Source organism: Ochotona princeps, chromosome 7 (genome assembly GCF_030435755.1).
Source record: "Ochotona princeps isolate mOchPri1 chromosome 7, mOchPri1.hap1, whole genome shotgun sequence".
In the NCBI taxonomy this organism is placed as follows: Eukaryota; Metazoa; Chordata; class Mammalia; order Lagomorpha; family Ochotonidae; genus Ochotona; species Ochotona princeps.
In genome coordinates, this window is record NC_080838.1 from 15,041,635 (window position 1) to 15,051,110 (window position 9,476).

Here is a 9,476-nt window from a genome sequence, read left to right on the forward strand (position 1 = left end):
TAGAAAATCTATGCAGCTTGTTGCTGCTGAGGCAGGTGGTAGTCTGTAGCATTCTGATGTAAGTACATTGCCTACAGCTGCACTTTTCAGCCACTGCTGATACTGGCTTGGGTAGGCTGCTCATCCAGGGTCCTGGGCGCTGAGGCAAGTCTAGAGTCTATCTGAAGGCAATGGTCCTGGGACAGGGACTGTCAGAATCTGTTCAGTGCTGCGTTTTTATCATCCTGGTATTGGATTTAAAAAAAAAAAAAAAAAAAAAAAACCTGTGATTTGGGCCAAGCAGCGTGGCCTAGCGGCTAAAATCCTCACCTTGAACATGCCGGGATCCCATAAGGGTGCACGATTCTAATCCCAGCAGCACTGTTTCCCATCCAGCTCCCTGCTTGTGTGACCTGGGAAAGGAGCTGGGGACGGCCCAAAGCCTTGGAACCATGCACCCATGTGGGAGACGCGGAGGAGGTTCCAGGCTCCTGGCTTAGGATCGGCTCATCTCCGGCTGTAGTGGTGCTTAGGGAGTGGATCATTGGATGGAAGATCTTCCTCTCTGTCTCTCCTCCTCTCTGTATATCTGACTTTGCAATACAAATCTTTTTTAAAAATCCGGTGATTCTTCATGTCTAAGGCTCTAGGAGGGATGAAAGAGGCAGCGCCTGAGCTAATCAGACAGGATCTAGGTGATTCCTAGCAGGACTGCAAGAGGACCCGTACGTTCCCACCAGAGTACAGGTGTTTGTAATTATGGGCAGTCCAGAGACTCAATCCAGAGCCAATGGTCTAGGGATGGAAATCAGAAGAATCTGGTAAGTTTTGCCGCCTGATACTCATTTTCAAGAAATACTTTTTATTTTTTAAAGACTTTTTTAAAGATTTATTATTTTTTATTGCAAAGTCAGATATACAGAGAGGAGGAGAGACAGAGAGGAAGATCTTCCATCCAATGATTCACTCCCCAAGTGACTGCAACGGCTGGTGCTGCGCCGATCCGAAGCCAGGAGCCAGGAGCTCTTGCAGGTCTCCCTTTCAGGTGCAGGGTCCCAAAGCTTTGGGCGGTCCTCGACTGCTTTCCTAGGCCACAGGCAGGGAGCTGGATGGGAAACAGGACTGCTGGGATTAGAGCTGGTGCCCATATGGGATCCCGGCATGTTCAAGGCGAGAACTCTAACCACTAGACCACCGCGCCGCGGCCTCAAGAAACACTTCTTTTGACCCCTAATTGTCTGTTTTCTGTTCGGGGTAGAAGGTGCATGATATAAATGAATAAATAAAATAAGCACTTTGGCTATACAACTTGATCCAGGGCTGGTCACACACTTGGGCTTTACAGTTCCTGTGTACCCTAAAGTGTCAAAACTGCGGTACTGGTCCACCTGAGCCTCACGGTGATACCTGCTGAAGACAGCACAGGTGCTTGCCTGATGCCAGGGAACGCTGGAGGTTCTATGAACACCAGCTGCATGGAAAAGGCTTTTGTAGCCAATCAGGTGTTGAAATTGATGTGGAGGTGCAGCTTTGTGTTTTCAAAGTGTAGTCCTAAGCTGCTTTTGTTCTTGCTGAGTAGGAGATTCACTTTGCAGGTGGTTGGGTGAGGGGTGGCAGAGACCAGCTGGCTGTGGAAACTCCAGGGATTCAGAACATGTGTAAGGATGTGTGCGTATGGGCTAGTGGATTCAGCTGAACTGATTTGCTTTTGCACCGGGCCTGACACTGGGATTCAGTTCACTCCGCTCCCTCCATTGCAAGGCGTCTCTCCTTCAGTGCTCCTTAGAACTAGAAGAGGAATGACATTCTTTCCTTCTTCTTTACCTCAGTCTGACTTTTGTTACAACAAGACAAGGCATGAGGTCTCTCAGCTGGCTTCCAGAGATTTTGTGAAGGTGATTTGGTGTGTATATGGTTGTTCATTGTGGTACCTCTGTGGGAAGGTGTTTGTCTTTTTCTAGGTGGCCATCTTGGCTCTGCATGTTGTTAATCTCATGAAGTAAAGTTGATGATTTTATAAGTTCTGTTTTTATGTCATTAACAAATTTTTTGCCCAGATCAATAGGACTCTCTCCCATGTTTTGGGCTAGAAGCTTTATTTTATGTTTTGTAATTGATTTTGTCCTTGCTATTTGTACATGAACTTTCAGTTATTGTAGCACTGTCTAAAATTTTCTTCTTAGTACAGTGAATTGCCTGTAAATTTTTGAATTGTTTGGAAACTTGGCTTGCTATGTTTGTGACCATGTGTTTTGCTGTTAACTCTGGGTTTTTGTGTGTGTTTGTGTGTGTGTCTCTCCTGTTTTCCATAGCCTCACCATGTTTTATCTTAGATGGCATGAACTCTAGGTTTCTGTTCTAGTTTTTCAAACTTGTCTTAGATGTTCTATTTCCTTTCACTTTTAATTAACATTTTAGGATTAGTTTCATGTTGATACCAACACAAATCTTGTTTCGATTTTGATTATAAGGATTTTGCATGTGTAGATCCTTTTGGGGAAATCAGCACTTTAACAGTAATGGATTCGCTAATTTGTGAAAAAGAAATATGTATTTAATAAGTCTTATTTGACTTCTTTCTTTGTTTTTTTTTTTAAGATTATTTTATAAACCCGGCACAGTAGCCTAGTGGCTAAAGTCCTCACCTTGCATGTGCCGCGATCCCATATGGGTACCAGTTCTAATCCTGGCAGTTCCACTTCCCATCCAGCTCCCTGCTTATGGCCTGGGAAAGCAGTTGAGGATGGCCCAAGGCCTTGGGACCCTGCACCCGTGTGGGAGAACCAAGAGAGGCTCCTGGCTTTGGATCAGCACAGCTCTGGCTGTCACAGTCACTTGGGGAGTGAATCAATTGACAGAAGATTTTCCTCTCTGTATATCTGACTTTCCAATGCAAATAAATCTTTAAAAATATTATTTATTTTGTTAGTGAGACAGATGATACTGGCTCATTCTGCATATGGTATAATTCCTACGCTCAGCTAGGCCAAAACGAGGGCCCAGGTTCCATGTGTTTCCCACATGGGGGGAGGGGCTTTAAAGCTTGAATCGTCCTCTGCTGCTTTTCTTAGGAGTTCAGCAGGGAAGGATCTGAAGTGAATCAGCTGGGACTGAAACCAGTTCCCACAGGGGATGCCTGTGTCGCCGAATGTACCCACTCTATTAACATTGCTGGTTTCTTGATTCCTTTCTTTGGTGCTTTTGGATTACAGGATGCAGTACATCCTCATCTATTTATTCTTTCAAGAAGTTGTTATTTTGGTCTTACGTGGTTTGTTTTTGAAATTTCAGTTCTGATTTTTTATTGATTTGGTGTGTGTATGTGCATATATACACAATTGATTTCATACACTGACCTTGTATTACTGAAACTTGGATACACTCATTTTTAAAGTTATTTATTGTATTTGAGAGATGCAGAGAAAAATATTTAGATCTTTTCTCTGCCTGCAAAGGTCAGAGTGAGGCCAGGCTGAAGCTAAGGATCAGAAACTCAACGTTGATCTTCATATGGGTGACAAAGATGTGGCTGTCCCAGCTGCCGCTGCTGCCTCCAGCGTGCACACTGGAGAAGCATTCTGTGACTCCAACCCAACCACTCCAGTACAGGATGATTATATCCCCCATGGTACCCCAATACTCACCTCTTTCTTTTGTACATATTTTTGAGACATAGTTCACATACTGTATGGTGTAGTATTTTAACTTGTTCAGTTTTTAACATGTTCAAAATTCACTGGTTTGCAGTAAATTTGAAGAGTTGTGCACCTATTAAAGTGTCGGAAATGTTCATTTTCACAAGAGGAAACCCTGCATTCCCAGCTCTGCAATGCAAATTCTCCTCAACCTTTTTGAGCTGAAGCTATAATTTACCTAACCTTTATCTCTGGAGAGTTGTCTCCTCTGTATATTTCACATCAATAGAATCATTTAATATGGGCTTCTTTCACTTTTTAAAGTATTCTACAGTTTCATCCATGTTGCAGCAGTTTTCAGGTATTTATTCTTCTCTTGACTTTATCAAAGTATAATCAACCATTTAAAATTCTGTTTTAGACTCATTTTTAGCTCTTTTGTAGAAAGCTGGGAAGATTTCTGTGTAGACAGTAATGTTTTCCAAAAACATTCAGCTTTGTTTCTTCTTAATCCATGTATCTTTTGTTTCTTTTTCATTTTCTATTACATCGTCTTACTCCCTCAGTATGTTGTTACAGGAAGCCAATGCGAGAGATCATCTTTGTCTTACACATAACATTAGGGGTAAAAAATTCAGCTTGTCCTCTGGTTTGTCCACTGTCAGTTTAAGTCTGTTCCCAAATTACAAACAGGTATTTGTATTTAAAAGGCAGAGTTACAGAGCAGAGTGAGAGTGAGAGAGGTAGAGAGAGACAAAGAGAAAGAGAAATCTTCCATCTTCTGGCCACTTGCCAAATGGCTTCACAAGTCACCATTCAGCTGATGCTAAACCAGGAGCCAGGAACCTCTTCTGGGTCTCCCACATGGGCGCAGGAGCCCAAGGGCTTGAGCCACTCTCTCCTGCTTTCCCAGCCCGTAAGTAGGTAGTTGGATCAGTAATGGAGCAGCTGAGACATGAACCAGTACCTGTATGGAATGCTGCCACCAGAGGCTAAAGATTATCATGCAGCACCAGCATGTTTGGCCCCACGGACAGCGATTTTAAGGAGGTATGAGGGTTTAATAATTATGCCTTCTGTATTTTTCTATTTATTGGAATGATCATAGATTTTCTTTTTTTTCATCTGCTTATACATTCCACTGACTGACTTTTCAGAATTGTTCCAGTTTTATGTTCCTGTTATAAACTCTCTTGACCATGAGATATTTTCTTTTTATCTACTACTGAATGTTTTCTAATGGCAAATATTTGGCTTTTGAATATTTCATTTATCTAAGGTCATGTAGGACATTGGTCTGTATTGGTAAATATTTCTTCCTATTTTGTTTTGTGAGAATTCCAATAGATTCATCCTTAATTGTGTTTCAAAATTTTGGTGTAATTTATTAAAGAAGCCATGTAGGCTTGGTGTTTTCTTTACAGTTTTAACTATGAATGCCTTCTCTTAACAGGCAGAGGATTAATCAGGTTACTAATTTATTCTTACATGAAATTCAATATTTTCTTTAGGAAATTGTTTATTTTTATCAAATTGCTTAATTTGCCCTCACAATGTTGTCAGAATATTTGCTTTAAAATAGAATCATTAGGGCCCGGCACGATAGCATAACAGTTCAAAGTCCTCGCCTTGAATGTGCCCTGATCCTATATGGGAACCAGTTCTAACCCCAGTGGCCCTGCTTCCCAACCAGCTCCCTGCTTGTGGCCTTGGAAAGTAGTCCAGGACAGTCCAAAGCCTTGGTACCCTGCACCCACATGGGAGACCCGGAATAAGCTCCTGGCTTCAAACTGGTTCAGCTCCAGCCATTGAGGCTGCTTGAGGAGTGAACAATCAAAAGGAAGATTTTCCTTAATCTATTTCCTCCTCTCTGTATCTGCCTTTCCAATAAAAATAAATCTGTAACAAATGATAAAATCAATGTCAATTATTTATAATGGCATCTTCTCTTACATTCTTGATTTATGTCTTTTTATTTATGAGTCTGGGTAGAGGCTTACAAACTTTGGTGGTATTTTAAGAATTAGCTTCAGAAATCATTATGTTTACTCTTTTCATCTTAATTGATTTTTAAAATTATTTTTTCCATTTGCTTACAATTTAATGTGCTTTTTTTCTTGTTTTCTGAAATGGAAGGTTACTAACATAAGCACTCTAACAACACAAATTTTGCTCTATCTCACAAAGTTGATATAAACATTGATTTATTTTAAATATTTCCATTTTCCATTTTTAATTATTCTAGTTTAAGAATGTTGTAGTCTCAATGTACTTTATAGGACTTCAGATCCTTTTACTTTATTAGTTTTTATTATGACACATGTCAAAAATTAAACTGTTTTTGAATAAAAGTGAGAAATATAAATAGTTATCTTTATATGATCAAATTATCGAAATTTGTCCCGTGTTCCTTTATTTTTTGAAATATTAGAGATTGTTTTCTTACACTTTTTTATTGTGAAGTCAGAATCTTTGATTTTGTCCAATGTGGCTAGAAATGGAATACTTTAAAAAGTTTGCATAGTTAATTTTTTCACCCTTCAAAATGCATTTGAAGGGTGTTACCATTTTCTCAGTAATGAGGAAACCAACGGAAAGTATGGTTGATTAAGTTGACTGAGCTCACTAATGAACAGAATTGGTTAGACAAACTGTGCCAGCGATTAATCTATCACTTTACTATGGCCTCTCTGGTGCTGAATTAGGGGGTACGTGCCTTGTGAGAGGTGCCAGCACTGCATAACATCAAACAAGAAAATAATACAACAAAGCAAAATTTTATCGAAGGTGCAAAGTTGTTAACTTGCTGTAGTAGGGCACAAAACTAACAACTAACTTCAGAATAGTTCACTGGGGACAAAAAGGAAATTTAAGTGGTAAAATGTGTCATAGCAAGCGTCAGTAGGGAAATGAGTCGAGTTCTGTGTAAACTATCAAGGACAGGATGCATTTTATGTAATTTGTGTTTAATAAGTGTGTAGCACATAAGCTACTTGTAATTGTATCTCTGTTCCTGTTTCTCATTACATCTGTTAGCCAAGCTGTTTCACTTGAGATCAAGAAGATAGAGGATGAAGGAACATCTACATGTTTATAAGTTTTATTTATTTTCGTTGGAAATGCAGGTATATTGATAGGAAGAGAGACAGAGGGAAAAATCTTCCATCCAATGATCCACTCACGAAGCAGCCACAATAGCTGGAGTTGAGCCGATCCGAAGTCAGGAGCCAGGAACTTCTTTCCGGGTCTCCCACGCGGATGAAGGGTCCCAAGGCTTTGGTCCGTCCTCTACTGCTTTTCCAGGCCAGAGGCAGTGAGCTGGATGGGAAAACAGGGCTGCCTGGATTAGAACTGGTGCCCATATGGGATCCCTGCATGTGCAAGGCAAGGAGTTTAGCCGCTGGACTATCGCACCAGGCCCTACACATGTTACTCAGTTTACTATTCAGCCTCACATGTAGGACATGTGTTTACATAAAATTTGAACTGAGGTCTCCTGACGGCTTAGTGGTAGGCTTTCAACATTCTAGCTAGTCACAGAAGAATAACCCATTTACAGATTTGTTTAATCTGTTCATTATTTTCTCTAGTTCAAAAGACACACCTGAAATATGCTACATGAATTTGCAGATTGAACAGCAGTCTAGAACTGTTTCTTGTAGGTATTTTGCTCAGTTCAAGTATAGCACTTGAATTTTCCTTTTTTGTTTTTTTCTTCATATTACACATCATTGCTCTAAGTCTCTCAGAGCAGTTTCATTGAATAAATATTTTAACAGAAAACGTATATGTGCATATTGGAAGGTAAGGGAACTTGCTGTAGTAAAATGAATTAAAATGCATTATCTGAATGCAGTCAGCAGTAGGAATGAGAAAACTTGGCTATGTCATATTATATTCCTAGAGATAACCTCAGGCACTTTATGAGTATCTCTGAAGAACTACAGTGAAATTATAATAATCATATATATACATTTTTCTTGCCTGTCATAATAAAAGCAGAAGATAAAATTTTAATTAAATGTGTTATCTGTCTTACTTTGAAATTTAAAATTTCAAAAGAAAATGAGTAATCCATCATCAAACTGTAGATAATTTAGTCAATACTAATTTGAACCTGAAATATATCTTAAGCAATTCAATCATCTCTGCAAATTAATCACTTCAGATGATGTCTGTATTAGAAATAGCCTGAGGACATAATCAAAGCTTCAGTTTAATTTTGACTCTAGCACATGTTATTAACTGCTTTGAGGTATGTGTGTGGGAGCTGTGTTCCTAAGAATTCGGAGCTTCAGAAACTGCTGTGAGTGTACTTCTTCAGATTGCTTTTCTATATAGGTATGAAAAATACACACAAAAATACTCTAGCTGAATTACTACCTTCTCTCCAGCTTTCTGCCTCTGGAGATAAAGGGATATGTACTCTAGGTAATATCAATTTCAGAATAAGTAGTTTGTTTAAAGAAGTTTTTCATGTTTTAAAAAAAGACTAATTTATTTGAAAGACAGACTTTAAAGATAGAGAAGGACACAGAGAGAATGAGAGATTGATCTTGTTCTCTGATTCTTTGTCCCAAATGATTAGAACAATGGAAGCTGGCCAATGCTGAAGCCAGAAGCCAGAAACTCAATCTGGATCTCCTGTATGGGTCACAGAGCCCTACATACTTGGCCCATATTCTTTTTCATGTGTGTTAGCAGGAAGCTGTATTGGAAGAAGAGTGTCTGGAACTCTAACCAGCACCAGGGTGTAAGATGCTGGTCATGTGACACTGTCCTACCTAAGCGTGAACAATAATCTGTTTCTTCGGGAGATGATCTAGCAAGTTACTGTATAATCTTTGCATAATGCTATTCTAAACGCTTTCTGTATGATAGTTTTTTAAAGTCTCTTTTGAGGCTCAAAGTTTTACATATATTTTTTTAGGGATTTAAAACCCAAAGCGTCACATGAAGCATTTATATAGGAAAAGTTACCTTGGAATTTCATAGGCTGTGTTCCTATCAAATGTGTGTTCCTAATTCTATGAAATTGTTTGGGATGCTTTCAGTTTCGCTGACTGAGCCTTGAGCTGAGCCTGCGTGCAGTGACACCATTGCTGGCTTTTGTATTTCCCTTCAGCACAGGTTGGCACTGTTGGAAATAACTCCAATAGTGCTCCAGATCTGTTGCCAGCTGCGTTTTGGACATGAAGGGTTCTTGGTCCCAAAAATTGACAGAGCATCCCTCTTTATTTTTCATACAAAAATGCCTTTGATCATTGTTTAATTTTGATAATAAGAACAGTCTTAAAAGACAGGTACAATCTGCCTATCTACAACCTATAGTGTCTAGAATATTATAGAAGAACTTGCAGTAGAAGAGGGATGCAAACCCTGAGTGAATATTTTCATGGCAAAAGGGGAACTACATCCTAGTGTAGCAAGCAGTCAGTATTGTGGAAAGGGGCAGGCAGTGTGGCACAGCACGTCAAGCTGCTGCTGGTGGATGCTGTGCTGGCATCCCATCTGAGGATACTGGTTTGATTTTTCCTGGGTATTTTTGTTGCAGCCCAGTTCTCTGATAGTAGGTATGGGAGGCAGCAGAAGATGACCCATGTACGTGACTCCTGCCACTCACAGGGAAACCAGAATGGAGTTCTGGGCTCCTTGATTCAGCCTGACTGTTGTGACCATTTGGAAAGGACACTAGCAGTTTGAAGATCTTTTCTTTGCCTTGAAAATGAAATATATGTTAAAATATTTATTAAATACATAAATATATGTTTAAATAATATATTCCTTTGCAATTGACTCCCTTTGGCAAAATGGTTTTCTCTTTAAGGGAAAAAAAATAGGTGGCGAAAAGGGATAAAAATA